At 49.2% G+C, this 17,558-nt stretch overlaps 1 protein-coding gene across 1 annotated transcript in view; it reads right to left on the bottom strand.

Moving 5' to 3' along the window:
- The window catches only part of LOC110516888 (formin-2), a 163,958-nt gene that overhangs the window by 35,870 nt on the left and 110,530 nt on the right, over positions 1–17,558 (bottom strand). The gene's annotated exons all lie outside the window — the stretch shown is intronic.

The raw sequence follows: 17,558 nt of genomic DNA, 5'->3' as shown, positions 1-17,558 counted from the left end.
GAAAAGTGCAAATCAATCCGAGAACAACAGCAAAGGACCTTGTGAAGATGGAGGAAACAGGTACCAAAGTATCTATATCCACATAACCTGAAAGGCCGCTCTGCAAGGAAGAGGGCACTGCTCCAAAACCAACATAAAAAAGCCAGACTACGGTTTGCAACTGCACATGGGGACAAAGATCGTAATTTTCTGGAGAAATGTCCTCTGGTCTGATGAAACAAAAATAGAACTGTTTGGCCATAATGACCATCATTATGTTAGGAGGAAAAATAGGGACGTTTGCAAGCCGAAGAACACCATCCCAACAGTGAAGCAAGGGGGTGGCAGCATCATGTTGTGGGGGTGCTTTGCTGCAGGAGGGGCTGGTGCACTTGACAAAATAGATGGCATCATGAGAATGGAAAATTATGTGGATATATTGACGCAACATCAAGACATCAGTCAGGAAGTTAAAGCTTGGTCCCAAATGGACAATGACCCCACGCATACTTCCAAAGTGGTGGCAAAATGGCTTAAGGACAACAAAGTCAAGGTATTGGAGTGCCATCACAAAGCCCTGACCTCAACCTATAGAACATTTGTGGGCAGAACTGAAAAAGTGTGTGCGAGCAAGGAGGCCTACAAACCTGACTCAGTTACACCAGCTCTGTTAGGAGGAATGGGCCAAAATTCACCCAACTTATTATGGGAACCTTGTGGAAGGCTACTTGAAACGTTTGACCCAAGTTAAACAATTTAAAAAGGCAATGCTACCAAATACTAATTGAGTGTATATAAACTTCTGAACCACTGGGAATGTGATGAAATAAACCACTCTACTATTATTCTGACATTTCACATTCTTAAAATAACATGGTGATCCTAACTGACCTAAGACAGGGGATTTTTACTTTGATTAAATGCCAATGTGAAAAACTGAGTTTAAATGTATTTGGCTAAACTTCCAACTTCAACTGTGTGTGTGTGTGTGTGTGTGTGTGTGTGTGTGTGTGTGTGTGTGTGTGTGTGTACACATATATACACACACGTGTTTATAGACATACACTGAGGGTACAAAACCTTAGGAACGCTTTCCTAATATAATATATATATACACTCAGAACAGCCTCGATTCGTCGGGTCATGGACTCTACAAGGTGTTGAAAGTGTTCCACAGGGATGCTGGCCCATGTTGACTCTACAAGGTGTTGAAAACGTTCCACAGGGATGCTGGCCCATGTTGACTCCAATGATTCCCCAACAGTTGTGTCCAGTTGGCTGGATGTCCTTTGGGTGGTGGACCATTCTTGATGCACACGGGAAACTGTTGAGTGTGGAAAACCCAGCAGCGTTGCAGTTCTTGATACACTCAAACCGATGCGCCTGGAAACCACAACCATACCCCCCTTCAAAGGCACTTAAATCTTTGTCTTGCCCATTTACCCTCTGACCACTGGTCATAAGGTTAAAGACTGAAGGCTGGTGGGGGTTTTTAATGGGGGGTGGGGGGTGGGGGCACTTAGACCTTACTACAGCCCTCGTCTGACGGGAGAGATGGGGTCAAAACAAGTGTTGGAGCCAACAGGACTTAACCCTCCTGCATATCTCTGCAAGGCCGAGACGCAGTGACGCAAGACGCCAACAAGACGCCAGAGCATCGAGATCAAGTGCAGGCTGGGAGCTGACACCCTGAGAGCTGTGAGAACTTGGAGAGAGGTGGGAGGGAGGGAGGAAAGAAGTCGGTACCACAGACACCAAATAAGCTCATTCCTGACACGGCCTGGACACAGGGGAGCACGGCTCTGCTCATAACGCAGCAGCTGGATTAATCCTCCACGACCTTGAAACGGGGTCAAATCCACCGTGTGCAAAGCTCCCAGCTTTAGAGCAGAGCTGAGCATTTATTTTCCTATTCCCACAGAGTTCAGTACCACCCACAGGCGTATAAAAAGGTCCCCAGCCCCCCAAACACCACTAAGAAGCTTAATGGGGGTGTGATGAGGCTAGGGGGGGGGCAATTAACTACATTTGGCTGCATGGCAAAAAAAAAAAATCACTCCTCCACATCGGGACTGGCTGTCAAGGAGAGACTGGCTGTCTGCTCGGCCAACTAGAACCTCTGACACCAATTCATCTCAACCGCCTTTTTAAGGAGGGGAAATTATCAGGCCAATTTACCAGACAACCTTTTGAAGGAAAAGCCATTATCTGAATATATACTGTAAGTGTCTCCGACCACCACCAACAACAAAACTCCAACAAGGTACATAACATACTCTTCATTAGATCGATGTAAATGAGAGCTTGTTCTCAACTGGCATACCTGGTTAAATAAAGGTGAAATAAAACATTTAAAAATGTAGACAAAATATTGTTTTATTAATAAAATGCTGTTAACTGTCCAGTCAGTGTCTACTTGACCTATCCTCAGCCCTCTCTGAACAGCAGTAGTGTCTACTTGACCTATCCTCAGCCCTCTCTGAACAGCAGTAGTCTCTAGTCAGTGTCTACTTGACCCATCCTCAGCCCTCTCTGAACAGCAGTAGTGTCTACTTGACCTATCCTCAGCCCTCTCTGAACAGCAGTAGTGTCTACTTGACCTATCCTCAGCCCTCTCTGAACAGCAGTAGTGTCTACTTGACCTATCCTCAGCCCTCTCTGAACAGCAGTAGTGTCTACTTGACCTATCCTCAGCCCTCTCTGAACAGCAGTAGTGTCTACTTGACCTATCCTCAGCCCTCTCTGAACAGCAGTAGTCTCTAGTCAGTGTCTACTTGACCCATCCTCAGCCCTCTCTGAACAGCAGTAGTGTCTACTTGACCTATCCTCAGCCCTCTCTGAACAGCAGTAGTGTCTACTTGACCTATCCTCAGCCCTCTCTGAACAGCAGTAGTGTCTACTTGACCTATCCTCAGCCCTCTCTGAACAGCAGTAGTGTCTACTTGACCTATCCTCAGCCCTCTCTGAACAGCAGTAGTGTCTACTTGACCTATCCTCAGCCCTCTCTGAACAGCAGTAGTGTCTACTTGACCTATCCTCAGCCCTCTCTGAACAGCAGTAGTGTCTACTTCACCTATCCTCAGCCCTCTCTGAACAGAAGTAGTGTCTACTTGACCTATCCTCAGCCTTCTCTGAACAGCAGTAGTGTCTACTTGACCTATCCTCAGCCCTCTCTGAACAGCAGTAGTCTCTAGTCAGTGTCTACTTGACCTATCCTCAGCCCTCTCTGAACAGCAGTAGTGTCTACTTGACCTATCCTCAGCCCTCTCGGAACAGAAGTAGTGTCTACTTGACCTATCCTCAGCCCCCTCTGAACAGAAGTAGTGTCTACTTGACCTATCCTCAGCCCTCTCTGAACAGCAGTAGTGTCTACCTGACCTATCCTCAGCCCTCTCTGAACAGAAGTAGTGTCTACTTGACCTATCCTCAGCCCTCTCTGAACAGCAGTAGTGTCTACTTGACCTATCCTCAGCCCCCTCTGAACAGCAGTAGTGTCTACTTGACCTATCCTCAGCCCTCTGAACAGCAGTAGTGTCTACTTGACCTATCCTCAGCCCTCTCTGAACATCAGTAGTGTCTATTTGACCTATCCTCAGCTCTCTCTGAACAGCAGTAGTGTCTACTTGACCCATCCTCAGCCCTCTCTGAACAGCAGTAGTGTCTACTTGACCTATCCTTAGCCCTCTCTGAACAGCAGTAGTCTCTAGTCAGTGTCTACTTGACCCATCCTCAGCCCTCTCTGAACAGCAGTAGTGTCTACTTGACCTATCCTCAGCCCTCTCTGAACAGCAGTAGTGTCTACTTGACCTATCCTCAGCCCTCTCTGAACAGAAGTAGTGTCTACTTGACCTATCCTCAGCCCTCTCTGAACAGAAGTAGTGTCTACTTGACCTATCCTTAGCCCTCTCTGAACAGCAGTAGTCTCTAGTCAGTGTCTACTTGACCCATCCTCAGCCCTCTCTGAACAGCAGTAGTGTCTACTTGACCTATCCTCAGCCCTCTCTGAACAGCAGTAGTGTCTACTTGACCTATCCTCAGCCCTCTCTGAACAGCAGTAGTGTCTACTTGACCTATCCTCAGCCCTCTCTGAACAGCAGTAGTGTCTACTTGACCTATCCTCAGCCCTCTCTGAACAGAAGTAGTGTCTACTTGACCTATCCTCAGCCCTCTCTGAACAGAAGTAGTGTCTACTTGACCTATCCTCAGCCCTCTCTGAACAGCAGTAGTCTCTAGTCAGTGTCTACTTGACCTATCCTCAGCCCTCTCTGAACAGCAGTAGTGTCTACTTGACCTATCCTCAGCCCTCTCTGAACAGCAGTAGTGTCTACTTGACCTATCCTCAGCCCTCTCTGAACAGCAGTAGTGTCTACTTGACCTATCCTCAGCCCTCTCTGAACAGCAGTAGTGTCTACTTGAACCAAACCTCAGCCCCCTCTGAACAGCAGTAGTGTCTACTTGACCTATCCTCAGCCCTCTCTGAACAGCAGTAGTGTCTACTTGACCTATCCTCAGCCCTCTCTGAACAGCAGCAGTGTCTACTTGACCTATCCTCAGCCCTCTCTGAACAGCAGTAGTCTCTAGTCAGTGTCTACTTGACCTATCCTCAGCCCTCTCTGAACAGCAGTAGTGTCTACTTGACCTATCCTCAGCCCTCTCTGAACAGCAGTAGTGTCTACTTGACCTATCCTCAGCCCTCTCTGAACAGCAGTAGTGTCTACTTGACCTATCCTCAGCCCTCTCTGAACAGCAGTAGTGTCTACTTGACCTATCCTCAGCCCTCTCTGAACAGCAGTAGTGTCTACTTGACCTATCCTCAGCCCTCTCTGAACAGCAGTAGTGTCTACTTGACCTATCCTCAGCCCTCTCTGAACAGCAGTAGTGTCTACTTGACCTATCCTCAGCCCTCTCTGAACAGCAGTAGTGTCTACTTGACCTATCCTCAGCCCTCTCTGAACAGCAGTAGTGTCTACTTGACCTATCCTCAGCCCTCTCTGAACAGCAGTAGTGTCTACTTGACCTATCCTCAGCCCTCTCTGAACAGCAGTAGTGTCTACTTGACCTATCCTCAGCCCTCTCTGAACAGCAGTAGTGTCTACTTGACCTATCCTCAGCCCTCTCTGAACAGCAGTAGTGTCTACTTGACCTATCCTCAGCCCTCTCTGAACAGCAGTAGTGTCTACTTGACCTATCCTCAGCCCTCTCTGAACAGCAGTAGTGTCTACTTGACCTATCCTCAGCCCTCTCTGAACAGCAGTAGTGTCTACTTGACCTATCCTTAGCCCTCTCTGAACAGCAGTAGTGTCTAGTCAGTGTCTACTTGACCCATCCTCAGCCCTCTCTGAACAGCAGTAGTGTCTACTTGACCTATCCTTAGCCCTCTCTGAACAGCAGTAGTCTCTAGTCAGTGTCTACTTGACCCATCCTCAGCCCTCTCTGAACAGCAGTAGTGTCTACTTGACCTATCCTCAGCCCTCTCTGAACAGCAGTAGTGTCTACTTGACCTATCCTCAGCCCTCTCTGAACAGAAGTAGTGTCTACTTGACCTATCCTCAGCCCTCTCTGAACAGAAGTAGTGTCTACTTGACCTATCCTTAGCCCTCTCTGAACAGCAGTAGTCTCTAGTCAGTGTCTACTTGACCCATCCTCAGCCCTCTCTGAACAGCAGTAGTGTCTACTTGACCTATCCTCAGCCCTCTCTGAACAGCAGTAGTGTCTACTTGACCTATCCTCAGCCCTCTCTGAACAGCAGTAGTGTCTACTTGACCTATCCTCAGCCCTCTCTGAACAGCAGTAGTGTCTACTTGACCTATCCTCAGCCCTCTCTGAACAGCAGTAGTGTCTACTTGACCTATCCTCAGCCCCCTCTGAACAGCAGTAGTGTCTACTTGACCTATCCTCAGCCCTCTCTGAACAGCAGTAGTCTCTAGTCAGTGTCTACTTGACCTATCCTCAGCCCTCTCTGAACAGCAGTAGTCTCTAGTCAGTGTCTACTTGACCTATCCTCAGCCCTCTCTGAACAGCAGTAGTCTCTAGTCAGTGTCTACTTGACCTATCCTCAGCCCTCTCTGAACAGCAGTAGTGTCTACTTGACCTATCCTCAGCCCTCTCTGAACAGCAGTAGTGTCTCCTTGACCTATCCTCAGCCCTCTGAACAGCAGTAGTGTCTACTTGACCTATCCTCAGCCCTCTCTGAACAGCAGTAGTGTCTACTTGACCTATCCTCAGCCCTCTCTGAACAGCAGTAGTGTCTACTTGACCTATCCTCAGCCCTCTCTGAACAGCAGTAGTGTCTACTTGACCTATCCTCAGCCCTCTCTGAACAGCAGTAGTGTCTACTTGACCTATCCTCAGCCCCCTCTGAACAGCAGTAGTGTCTACTTGACCTATCCTCAGCCCTCTCTGAACAGCAGTAGTCTCTAGTCAGTGTCTACTTGACCTATCCTCAGCCCTCTCTGAACAGCAGTAGTCTCTAGTCAGTGTCTACTTGACCTATCCTCAGCCCTCTCTGAACAGCAGTAGTCTCTAGTCAGTGTCTACTTGACCTATCCTCAGCCCTCTCTGAACAGCAGTAGTGTCTACTTGACCTATCCTCAGCCCTCTCTGAACAGCAGTAGTGTCTCCTTGACCTATCCTCAGCCCTCTGAACAGCAGTAGTGTCTACTTGACCTATCCTCAGCCCTCTCTGAACAGCAGTAGTGTCTACTTGACCTATCCTCAGCCCTCTCTGAACAGCAGTAGTCTCTAGTCAGTGTCTACTTGACCCATCCTCAGCCCTCTCTGAACAGCAGTAGTGTCTACTTGACCTATCCTCAGCCCTCTCTGAACAGCAGTAGTGTCTACTTGACCTATCCTCAGCCCTCTCTGAACAGCAGTAGTGTCTACTTGACCTATCCTCAGCCCTCTCTGAACAGCAGTAGTGTCTACTTGACCTATCCTCAGCCCTCTCTGAACAGCAGTAGTGTCTACTTGACCTATCCTCAGCCCTCTCTGAACAGAAGTAGTGTCTACTTGACCTATCCTCAGCCCTCTCTGAACAGCAGTAGTGTCTACTTGACCTATCCTCAGCCCTCTCTGAACAGCAGTAGTCTCTAGTCAGTGTCTACTTGACCTATCCTCAGCCCTCTCTGAACAGCAGTAGTGTCTACTTGACCTATCCTCAGCCCTCTCGGAACAGAAGTAGTGTCTACTTGACCTATCCTCAGCCCCCTCTGAACAGAAGTAGTGTCTACTTGACCTATCCTCAGCCCTCTCTGAACAGCAGTAGTGTCTACCTGACCTATCCTCAGCCCACTCTGAACAGAAGTAGTGTCTACTTGACCTATCCTCAGCCCTCTCTGAACAGCAGTAGTGTCTACTTGACCTATCCTCAGCCCCCTCTGAACAGCAGTAGTGTCTACTTGACCTATCCTCAGCCCTCTGAACAGCAGTAGTGTCTACTTGACCTATCCTCAGCCCTCTCTGAACAGCAGTAGTGTCTATTTGACCTATCCTCAGCTCTCTCTGAACAGCAGTAGTGTCTACTTGACCTATCCTTAGCCCTCTCTGAACAGCAGTAGTCTCTAGTCAGTGTCTACTTGACCCATCCTCAGCCCTCTCTGAACAGCAGTAGTGTCTACTTGACCTATCCTTAGCCCTCTCTGAACAGCAGTAGTCTCTAGTCAGTGTCTACTTGACCCATCCTCAGCCCTCTCTGAACAGCAGTAGTGTCTACTTGACCTATCCTCAGCCCTCTCTGAACAGCAGTAGTGTCTACTTGACCTATCCTCAGCCCTCTCTGAACAGAAGTAGTGTCTACTTGACCTATCCTCAGCCCTCTCTGAACAGAAGTAGTGTCTACTTGACCTATCCTTAGCCCTCTCTGAACAGCAGTAGTCTCTAGTCAGTGTCTACTTGACCCATCCTCAGCCCTCTCTGAACAGCAGTAGTGTCTACTTGACCTATCCTCAGCCCTCTCTGAACAGCAGTAGTGTCTACTTGACCTATCCTCAGCCCTCTCTGAACAGCAGTAGTGTCTACTTGACCTATCCTCAGCCCTCTCTGAACAGAAGTAGTGTCTACTTGACCTATCCTCAGCCCTCTCTGAACAGCAGTAGTCTCTAGTCAGTGTCTACTTGACCTATCCTCAGCCCTCTCTGAACAGCAGTAGTGTCTACTTGACCTATCCTCAGCCCTCTCTGAACAGCAGTAGTGTCTACTTGACCTATCCTCAGCCCTCTCTGAACAGCAGTAGTGTCTACTTGACCTATCCTCAGCCCTCTCTGAACAGCAGTAGTGTCTACTTGACCTATCCTCAGCCCCCTCTGAACAGCAGTAGTGTCTACTTGACCTATCCTCAGCCCTCTCTGAACAGCAGTAGTGTCTACTTGACCTATCCTCAGCCCTCTCTGAACAGCAGCAGTGTCTACTTGACCTATCCTCAGCCCTCTCTGAACAGCAGTAGTCTCTAGTCAGTGTCTACTTGACCTATCCTCAGCCCTCTCTGAACAGCAGTAGTCTCTAGTCAGTGTCTACTTGACCTATCCTCAGCCCTCTCTGAACAGCAGTAGTGTCTACTTGACCTATCCTCAGCCCTCTCTGAACAGCAGTAGTGTCTACTTGACCTATCCTCAGCCCTCTCTGAACAGCAGTAGTGTCTACTTGACCTATCCTCAGCCCTCTCTGAACAGCAGTAGTGTCTACTTGACCTATCCTCAGCCCTCTCTGAACAGCAGTAGTGTCTACTTGACCTATCCTCAGCCCTCTCTGAACAGCAGTAGTGTCTACTTGACCTATCCTCAGCCCTCTCTGAACAGCAGTAGTGTCTACTTGACCTATCCTCAGCCCTCTCTGAACAGCAGTAGTGTCTACTTGACCTATCCTCAGCCCTCTCTGAACAGCAGTAGTGTCTACTTGACCTATCCTCAGCCCTCTCTGAACAGCAGTAGTGTCTACTTGACCTATCCTCAGCCCTCTCTGAACAGCAGTAGTGTCTACTTGACCTATCCTCAGCCCTCTCTGAACAGCAGTAGTGTCTACTTGACCTATCCTCAGCCCTCTCTGAACAGCAGTAGTGTCTACTTGACCTATCCTCAGCCCTCTCTGAACAGCAGTAGTGTCTACTTGACCTATCCTCAGCCCTCTCTGAACAGCAGTAGTGTCTACTTGACCTATCCTCAGCCCTCTCTGAACAGCAGTAGTGTCTACTTGACCTATCCTTAGCCCTCTCTGAACAGCAGTAGTGTCTAGTCAGTGTCTACTTGACCCATCCTCAGCCCTCTCTGAACAGCAGTAGTGTCTACTTGACCTATCCTTAGCCCTCTCTGAACAGCAGTAGTCTCTAGTCAGTGTCTACTTGACCCATCCTCAGCCCTCTCTGAACAGCAGTAGTGTCTACTTGACCTATCCTCAGCCCTCTCTGAACAGCAGTAGTGTCTACTTGACCTATCCTCAGCCCTCTCTGAACAGAAGTAGTGTCTACTTGACCTATCCTCAGCCCTCTCTGAACAGAAGTAGTGTCTACTTGACCTATCCTTAGCCCTCTCTGAACAGCAGTAGTCTCTAGTCAGTGTCTACTTGACCCATCCTCAGCCCTCTCTGAACAGCAGTAGTGTCTACTTGACCTATCCTCAGCCCTCTCTGAACAGCAGTAGTGTCTACTTGACCTATCCTCAGCCCTCTCTGAACAGCAGTAGTGTCTACTTGACCTATCCTCAGCCCTCTCTGAACAGCAGTAGTGTCTACTTGACCTATCCTCAGCCCTCTCTGAACAGCAGTAGTCTCTAGTCAGTGTCTACTTGACCTATCCTCAGCCCTCTCTGAACAGCAGTAGTGTCTACTTGACCTATCCTCAGCCCTCTCTGAACAGCAGTAGTGTCTACTTGACCTATCCTCAGCCCTCTCTGAACAGCAGTAGTGTCTCCTTGACCTATCCTCAGCCCTCTGAACAGCAGTAGTGTCTACTTGACCTATCCTCAGCCCTCTCTGAACAGCAGTAGTGTCTACTTGACCTATCCTCAGCCCTCTCTGAACAGCAGTAGTGTCTACTTGACCTATCCTCAGCCCTCTCTGAACAGCAGTAGTGTCTACTTGACCTATCCTCAGCCCTCTCTGAACAGCAGTAGTGTCTACTTGACCTATCCTCAGCCCTCTCTGAACAGCAGTAGTGTCTCCTTGACCTATCCTCAGCCCTCTCTGAACAGCAGTAGTGTCTACTTGACCTATCCTCAGCCCTCTCTGAACAGCAGTAGTGTCTACTTGACCTATCCTCAGCCCTCTCTGAACAGCAGTAGTGTCTACTTGACCTATCCTCAGCCCTCTCTGAACAGCAGTAGTGTCTACTTGACCTATCCTCAGCCCTCTCTGAACAGCAGTAGTGTCTACTTGACCTATCCTCAGCCCTCTCTGAACAGCAGTAGTGTCTACTTGACCTATCCTCAGCCCTCTCTGAACAGCAGTAGTGTCTACTTGACCTATCCTCAGCCCTCTCTGAACAGCAGTAGTGTCTACTTGACCTATCCTCAGCCCTCTCTGAACAGCAGTAGTGTCTACTTGACCTATCCTCAGCCCTCTCTGAACAGCAGTAGTGTCTACTTGACCTATCCTCAGCCCTCTCTGAACAGCAGTAGTGTCTACTTGACCTATCCTCAGCCCTCTCTGAACAGCAGTAGTGTCTACTTGACCTATCCTCAGCCCTCTCTGAACAGCAGTAGTGTCTACTTGACCTATCCTCAGCCCTCTCTGAACAGCAGTAGTGTCTACTTGACCTATCCTCAGCCCTCTCTGAACAGCAGTAGTGTCTACTTGACCTATCCTCAGCCCTCTCTGAACAGCAGTAGTGTCTACTTGACCTATCCTCAGCCCTCTCTGAACAGCAGTAGTGTCTACTTGACCTATCCTCAGCCCTCTCTGAACAGCAGTAGTGTCTACTTGACCTATCCTCAGCCCTCTCTGAACAGCAGTAGTGTCTACTTGACCTATCCTCAGCCCTCTCTGAACAGCAGTAGTGTCTACTTGACCTATCCTTAGCCCTCTCTGAACAGCAGTAGTGTCTAGTCAGTGTCTACTTGACCCATCCTCAGCCCTCTCTGAACAGCAGTAGTGTCTACTTGACCTATCCTTAGCCCTCTCTGAACAGCAGTAGTCTCTAGTCAGTGTCTACTTGACCCATCCTCAGCCCTCTCTGAACAGCAGTAGTGTCTACTTGACCTATCCTCAGCCCTCTCTGAACAGCAGTAGTGTCTACTTGACCTATCCTCAGCCCTCTCTGAACAGAAGTAGTGTCTACTTGACCTATCCTCAGCCCTCTCTGAACAGAAGTAGTGTCTACTTGACCTATCCTTAGCCCTCTCTGAACAGCAGTAGTCTCTAGTCAGTGTCTACTTGACCTATCCTCAGCCCTCTCTGAACAGCAGTAGTGTCTACTTGACCTATCCTCAGCCCTCTCTGAACAGCAGTAGTGTCTACTTGACCTATCCTCAGCCCTCTCTGAACAGCAGTAGTGTCTACTTGACCTATCCTCAGCCCTCTCTGAACAGCAGTAGTGTCTACTTGACCTATCCTCAGCCCCCTCTGAACAGCAGTAGTGTCTACTTGACCTATCCTCAGCCCTCTCTGAACAGCAGTAGTCTCTAGTCAGTGTCTACTTGACCTATCCTCAGCCCTCTCTGAACAGCAGTAGTCTCTAGTCAGTGTCTACTTGACCTATCCTCAGCCCTCTCTGAACAGCAGTAGTCTCTAGTCAGTGTCTACTTGACCTATCCTCAGCCCTCTCTGAACAGCAGTAGTGTCTACTTGACCTATCCTCAGCCCTCTCTGAACAGCAGTAGTGTCTCCTTGACCTATCCTCAGCCCTCTGAACAGCAGTAGTGTCTACTTGACCTATCCTCAGCCCTCTCTGAACAGCAGTAGTGTCTACTTGACCTATCCTCAGCCCTCTCTGAACAGCAGTAGTGTCTACTTGACCTATCCTCAGCCCTCTCTGAACAGCAGTAGTGTCTACTTGACCTATCCTCAGCCCTCTCTGAACAGCAGTAGTGTCTACTTGACCTATCCTCAGCCCCCTCTGAACAGCAGTAGTGTCTACTTGACCTATCCTCAGCCCTCTCTGAACAGCAGTAGTCTCTAGTCAGTGTCTACTTGACCTATCCTCAGCCCTCTCTGAACAGCAGTAGTCTCTAGTCAGTGTCTACTTGACCTATCCTCAGCCCTCTCTGAACAGCAGTAGTCTCTAGTCAGTGTCTACTTGACCTATCCTCAGCCCTCTCTGAACAGCAGTAGTGTCTACTTGACCTATCCTCAGCCCTCTCTGAACAGCAGTAGTGTCTCCTTGACCTATCCTCAGCCCTCTGAACAGCAGTAGTGTCTACTTGACCTATCCTCAGCCCTCTCTGAACAGCAGTAGTGTCTACTTGACCTATCCTCAGCCCTCTCTGAACAGCAGTAGTCTCTAGTCAGTGTCTACTTGACCCATCCTCAGCCCTCTCTGAACAGCAGTAGTGTCTACTTGACCTATCCTCAGCCCTCTCTGAACAGCAGTAGTGTCTACTTGACCTATCCTCAGCCCTCTCTGAACAGCAGTAGTGTCTACTTGACCTATCCTCAGCCCTCTCTGAACAGCAGTAGTGTCTACTTGACCTATCCTCAGCCCTCTCTGAACAGCAGTAGTGTCTACTTGACCTATCCTCAGCCCTCTCTGAACAGAAGTAGTGTCTACTTGACCTATCCTCAGCCCTCTCTGAACAGCAGTAGTGTCTACTTGACCTATCCTCAGCCCTCTCTGAACAGCAGTAGTCTCTAGTCAGTGTCTACTTGACCTATCCTCAGCCCTCTCTGAACAGCAGTAGTGTCTACTTGACCTATCCTCAGCCCTCTCGGAACAGAAGTAGTGTCTACTTGACCTATCCTCAGCCCCCTCTGAACAGAAGTAGTGTCTACTTGACCTATCCTCAGCCCTCTCTGAACAGCAGTAGTGTCTACCTGACCTATCCTCAGCCCTCTCTGAACAGAAGTAGTGTCTACTTGACCTATCCTCAGCCCTCTCTGAACAGCAGTAGTGTCTACTTGACCTATCCTCAGCCCCCTCTGAACAGCAGTAGTGTCTACTTGACCTATCCTCAGCCCTCTGAACAGCAGTAGTGTCTACTTGACCTATCCTCAGCCCTCTCTGAACAGCAGTAGTGTCTATTTGACCTATCCTCAGCTCTCTCTGAACAGCAGTAGTGTCTACTTGACCTATCCTTAGCCCTCTCTGAACAGCAGTAGTCTCTAGTCAGTGTCTACTTGACCCATCCTCAGCCCTCTCTGAACAGCAGTAGTGTCTACTTGACCTATCCTTAGCCCTCTCTGAACAGCAGTAGTCTCTAGTCAGTGTCTACTTGACCCATCCTCAGCCCTCTCTGAACAGCAGTAGTGTCTACTTGACCTATCCTCAGCCCTCTCTGAACAGCAGTAGTGTCTACTTGACCTATCCTCAGCCCTCTCTGAACAGAAGTAGTGTCTACTTGACCTATCCTCAGCCCTCTCTGAACAGAAGTAGTGTCTACTTGACCTATCCTTAGCCCTCTCTGAACAGCAGTAGTCTCTAGTCAGTGTCTACTTGACCCATCCTCAGCCCTCTCTGAACAGCAGTAGTGTCTACTTGACCTATCCTCAGCCCTCTCTGAACAGCAGTAGTGTCTACTTGACCTATCCTCAGCCCTCTCTGAACAGCAGTAGTGTCTACTTGACCTATCCTCAGCCCTCTCTGAACAGAAGTAGTGTCTACTTGACCTATCCTCAGCCCTCTCTGAACAGCAGTAGTCTCTAGTCAGTGTCTACTTGACCTATCCTCAGCCCTCTCTGAACAGCAGTAGTGTCTACTTGACCTATCCTCAGCCCTCTCTGAACAGCAGTAGTGTCTACTTGACCTATCCTCAGCCCTCTCTGAACAGCAGTAGTGTCTACTTGACCTATCCTCAGCCCTCTCTGAACAGCAGTAGTGTCTACTTGACCTATCCTCAGCCCCCTCTGAACAGCAGTAGTGTCTACTTGACCTATCCTCAGCCCTCTCTGAACAGCAGTAGTGTCTACTTGACCTATCCTCAGCCCTCTCTGAACAGCAGCAGTGTCTACTTGACCTATCCTCAGCCCTCTCTGAACAGCAGTAGTCTCTAGTCAGTGTCTACTTGACCTATCCTCAGCCCTCTCTGAACAGCAGTAGTCTCTAGTCAGTGTCTACTTGACCTATCCTCAGCCCTCTCTGAACAGCAGTAGTGTCTACTTGACCTATCCTCAGCCCTCTCTGAACAGCAGTAGTGTCTACTTGACCTATCCTCAGCCCTCTCTGAACAGCAGTAGTGTCTACTTGACCTATCCTCAGCCCTCTCTGAACAGCAGTAGTGTCTACTTGACCTATCCTCAGCCCTCTCTGAACAGCAGTAGTGTCTACTTGACCTATCCTCAGCCCTCTCTGAACAGCAGTAGTGTCTACTTGACCTATCCTCAGCCCTCTCTGAACAGCAGTAGTGTCTACTTGACCTATCCTCAGCCCTCTCTGAACAGCAGTAGTGTCTACTTGACCTATCCTCAGCCCTCTCTGAACAGCAGTAGTGTCTACTTGACCTATCCTCAGCCCTCTCTGAACAGCAGTAGTGTCTACTTGACCTATCCTCAGCCCTCTCTGAACAGCAGTAGTGTCTACTTGACCTATCCTCAGCCCTCTCTGAACAGCAGTAGTGTCTACTTGACCTATCCTCAGCCCTCTCTGAACAGCAGTAGTGTCTACTTGACCTATCCTCAGCCCTCTCTGAACAGCAGTAGTGTCTACTTGACCTATCCTCAGCCCTCTCTGAACAGCAGTAGTGTCTACTTGACCTATCCTCAGCCCTCTCTGAACAGCAGTAGTGTCTACTTGACCTATCCTTAGCCCTCTCTGAACAGCAGTAGTGTCTAGTCAGTGTCTACTTGACCCATCCTCAGCCCTCTCTGAACAGCAGTAGTGTCTACTTGACCTATCCTTAGCCCTCTCTGAACAGCAGTAGTCTCTAGTCAGTGTCTACTTGACCCATCCTCAGCCCTCTCTGAACAGCAGTAGTGTCTACTTGACCTATCCTCAGCCCTCTCTGAACAGCAGTAGTGTCTACTTGACCTATCCTCAGCCCTCTCTGAACAGAAGTAGTGTCTACTTGACCTATCCTCAGCCCTCTCTGAACAGAAGTAGTGTCTACTTGACCTATCCTTAGCCCTCTCTGAACAGCAGTAGTCTCTAGTCAGTGTCTACTTGACCCATCCTCAGCCCTCTCTGAACAGCAGTAGTGTCTACTTGACCTATCCTCAGCCCTCTCTGAACAGCAGTAGTGTCTACTTGACCTATCCTCAGCCCTCTCTGAACAGCAGTAGTGTCTACTTGACCTATCCTCAGCCCTCTCTGAACAGCAGTAGTGTCTACTTGACCTATCCTCAGCCCTCTCTGAACAGCAGTAGTGTCTACTTGACCTATCCTCAGCCCCCTCTGAACAGCAGTAGTGTCTACTTGACCTATCCTCAGCCCTCTCTGAACAGCAGTAGTCTCTAGTCAGTGTCTACTTGACCTATCCTCAGCCCTCTCTGAACAGCAGTAGTGTCTACTTGACCTATCCTCAGCCCTCTCTGAACAGCAGTAGTGTCTACTTGACCTATCCTCAGCCCTCTCTGAACAGCAGTAGTGTCTCCTTGACCTATCCTCAGCCCTCTGAACAGCAGTAGTGTCTACTTGACCTATCCTCAGCCCTCTCTGAACAGCAGTAGTGTCTACTTGACCTATCCTCAGCCCTCTCTGAACAGCAGTAGTGTCTACTTGACCTATCCTCAGCCCTCTCTGAACAGCAGTAGTGTCTACTTGACCTATCCTCAGCCCTCTCTGAACAGCAGTAGTGTCTACTTGACCTATCCTCAGCCCTCTCTGAACAGCAGTAGTGTCTCCTTGACCTATCCTCAGCCCTCTCTGAACAGCAGTAGTGTCTACTTGACCTATCCTCAGCCCTCTCTGAACAGCAGTAGTGTCTACTTGACCTATCCTCAGCCCTCTCTGAACAGCAGTAGTGTCTACTTGACCTATCCTCAGCCCTCTCTGAACAGCAGTAGTGTCTACTTGACCTATCCTCAGCCCTCTCTGAACAGCAGTAGTGTCTACTTGACCTATCCTCAGCCCTCTCTGAACAGCAGTAGTGTCTACTTGACCTATCCTCAGCCCTCTCTGAACAGCAGTAGTGTCTACTTGACCTATCCTCAGCCCTCTCTGAACAGCAGTAGTGTCTACTTGACCTATCCTCAGCCCTCTCTGAACAGCAGTAGTGTCTACTTGACCTATCCTCAGCCCTCTCTGAACAGCAGTAGTGTCTACTTGACCTATCCTCAGCCCTCTCTGAACAGCAGTAGTGTCTACTTGACCTATCCTCAGCCCTCTCTGAACAGCAGTAGTGTCTACTTGACCTATCCTCAGCCCTCTCTGAACAGCAGTAGTGTCTACTTGACCTATCCTCAGCCCTCTCTGAACAGCAGTAGTGTCTACTTGACCTATCCTCAGCCCTCTCTGAACAGCAGTAGTGTCTACTTGACCTATCCTCAGCCCTCTCTGAACAGCAGTAGTGTCTACTTGACCTATCCTCAGCCCTCTCTGAACAGCAGTAGTGTCTACTTGACCTATCCTCAGCCCTCTCTGAACAGCAGTAGTGTCTACTTGACCTATCCTCAGCCCTCTCTGAACAGCAGTAGTGTCTACTTGACCTATCCTCAGCCCTCTCTGAACAGCAGTAGTGTCTACTTGACCTATCCTCAGCCCTCTCTGAACAGCAGTAGTGTCTACTTGACCTATCCTCAGCCCTCTCTGAACAGCAGTAGTGTCGACTTGACCTATCCTCAGCCCTCTCTGAACAGCAGTAGTGTCTACTTGACCTATCCTCAGCCCTCTCTGAACAGCAGTAGTGTCTACTTGACCTATCCTCAGCCCTCTGAACAGCAGTAGTGTCTACTTGACCTATCCTCAGCCCTCTCTGAACAGCAGTAGTGTCTACTTGACCTATCCTCAGCCCTCTGAACAGCAGTAGTGTCTACTTGACCTATCCTCAGCCCTCTGAACAGCAGTAGTCTCTACTTGACCTATCCTCAGCCCTCTGAACAGCAGTAGTCTCTACTTGACCTATCCTCAGCCCTCTCTGAACAGCAGTAGTGTCTACTTGACCTATCCTCAGCCCTCTGAACAGCAGTAGTGTCTACTTGACCTATCCTCAGCCCTCTCTGAACAGCAGTAGTGTCTACTTGACCTATCTTCAGCCCTCTCTGAACAGCAGTAGTGTCTACTTGACCTATCCTCAGCCCCCTCTGAACAGCAGTAGTGTCTACTTGACCTATCCTCAGCCCTCTGAACAGCAGTAGTGTCTACTTGACCTATCCTCAGCCCTCTCTGAACAGCAGTAGTGTCTACTTGACCTATCCTCAGCCCTCTCTGAACAGCAGTAGTGTCTACTTGACCTATCCTCAGCCCTCTCTGAACAGCAGTAGTGTCTACTTGACCTATCCTCAGCCCTCTCTGAACAGCAGTAGTGTCTACTTGACCTATCCTCAGCCCTCTCTGAACAGCAGTAGTG

Source organism: Oncorhynchus mykiss, chromosome 23, assembly GCF_013265735.2.
Source record: "Oncorhynchus mykiss isolate Arlee chromosome 23, USDA_OmykA_1.1, whole genome shotgun sequence".
Taxonomy (NCBI): Eukaryota; Metazoa; Chordata; class Actinopteri; order Salmoniformes; family Salmonidae; genus Oncorhynchus; species Oncorhynchus mykiss.
Note: the sequence above shows the minus strand (reverse complement) of the source record. Positions and strands in the feature narration are given on the sequence as shown.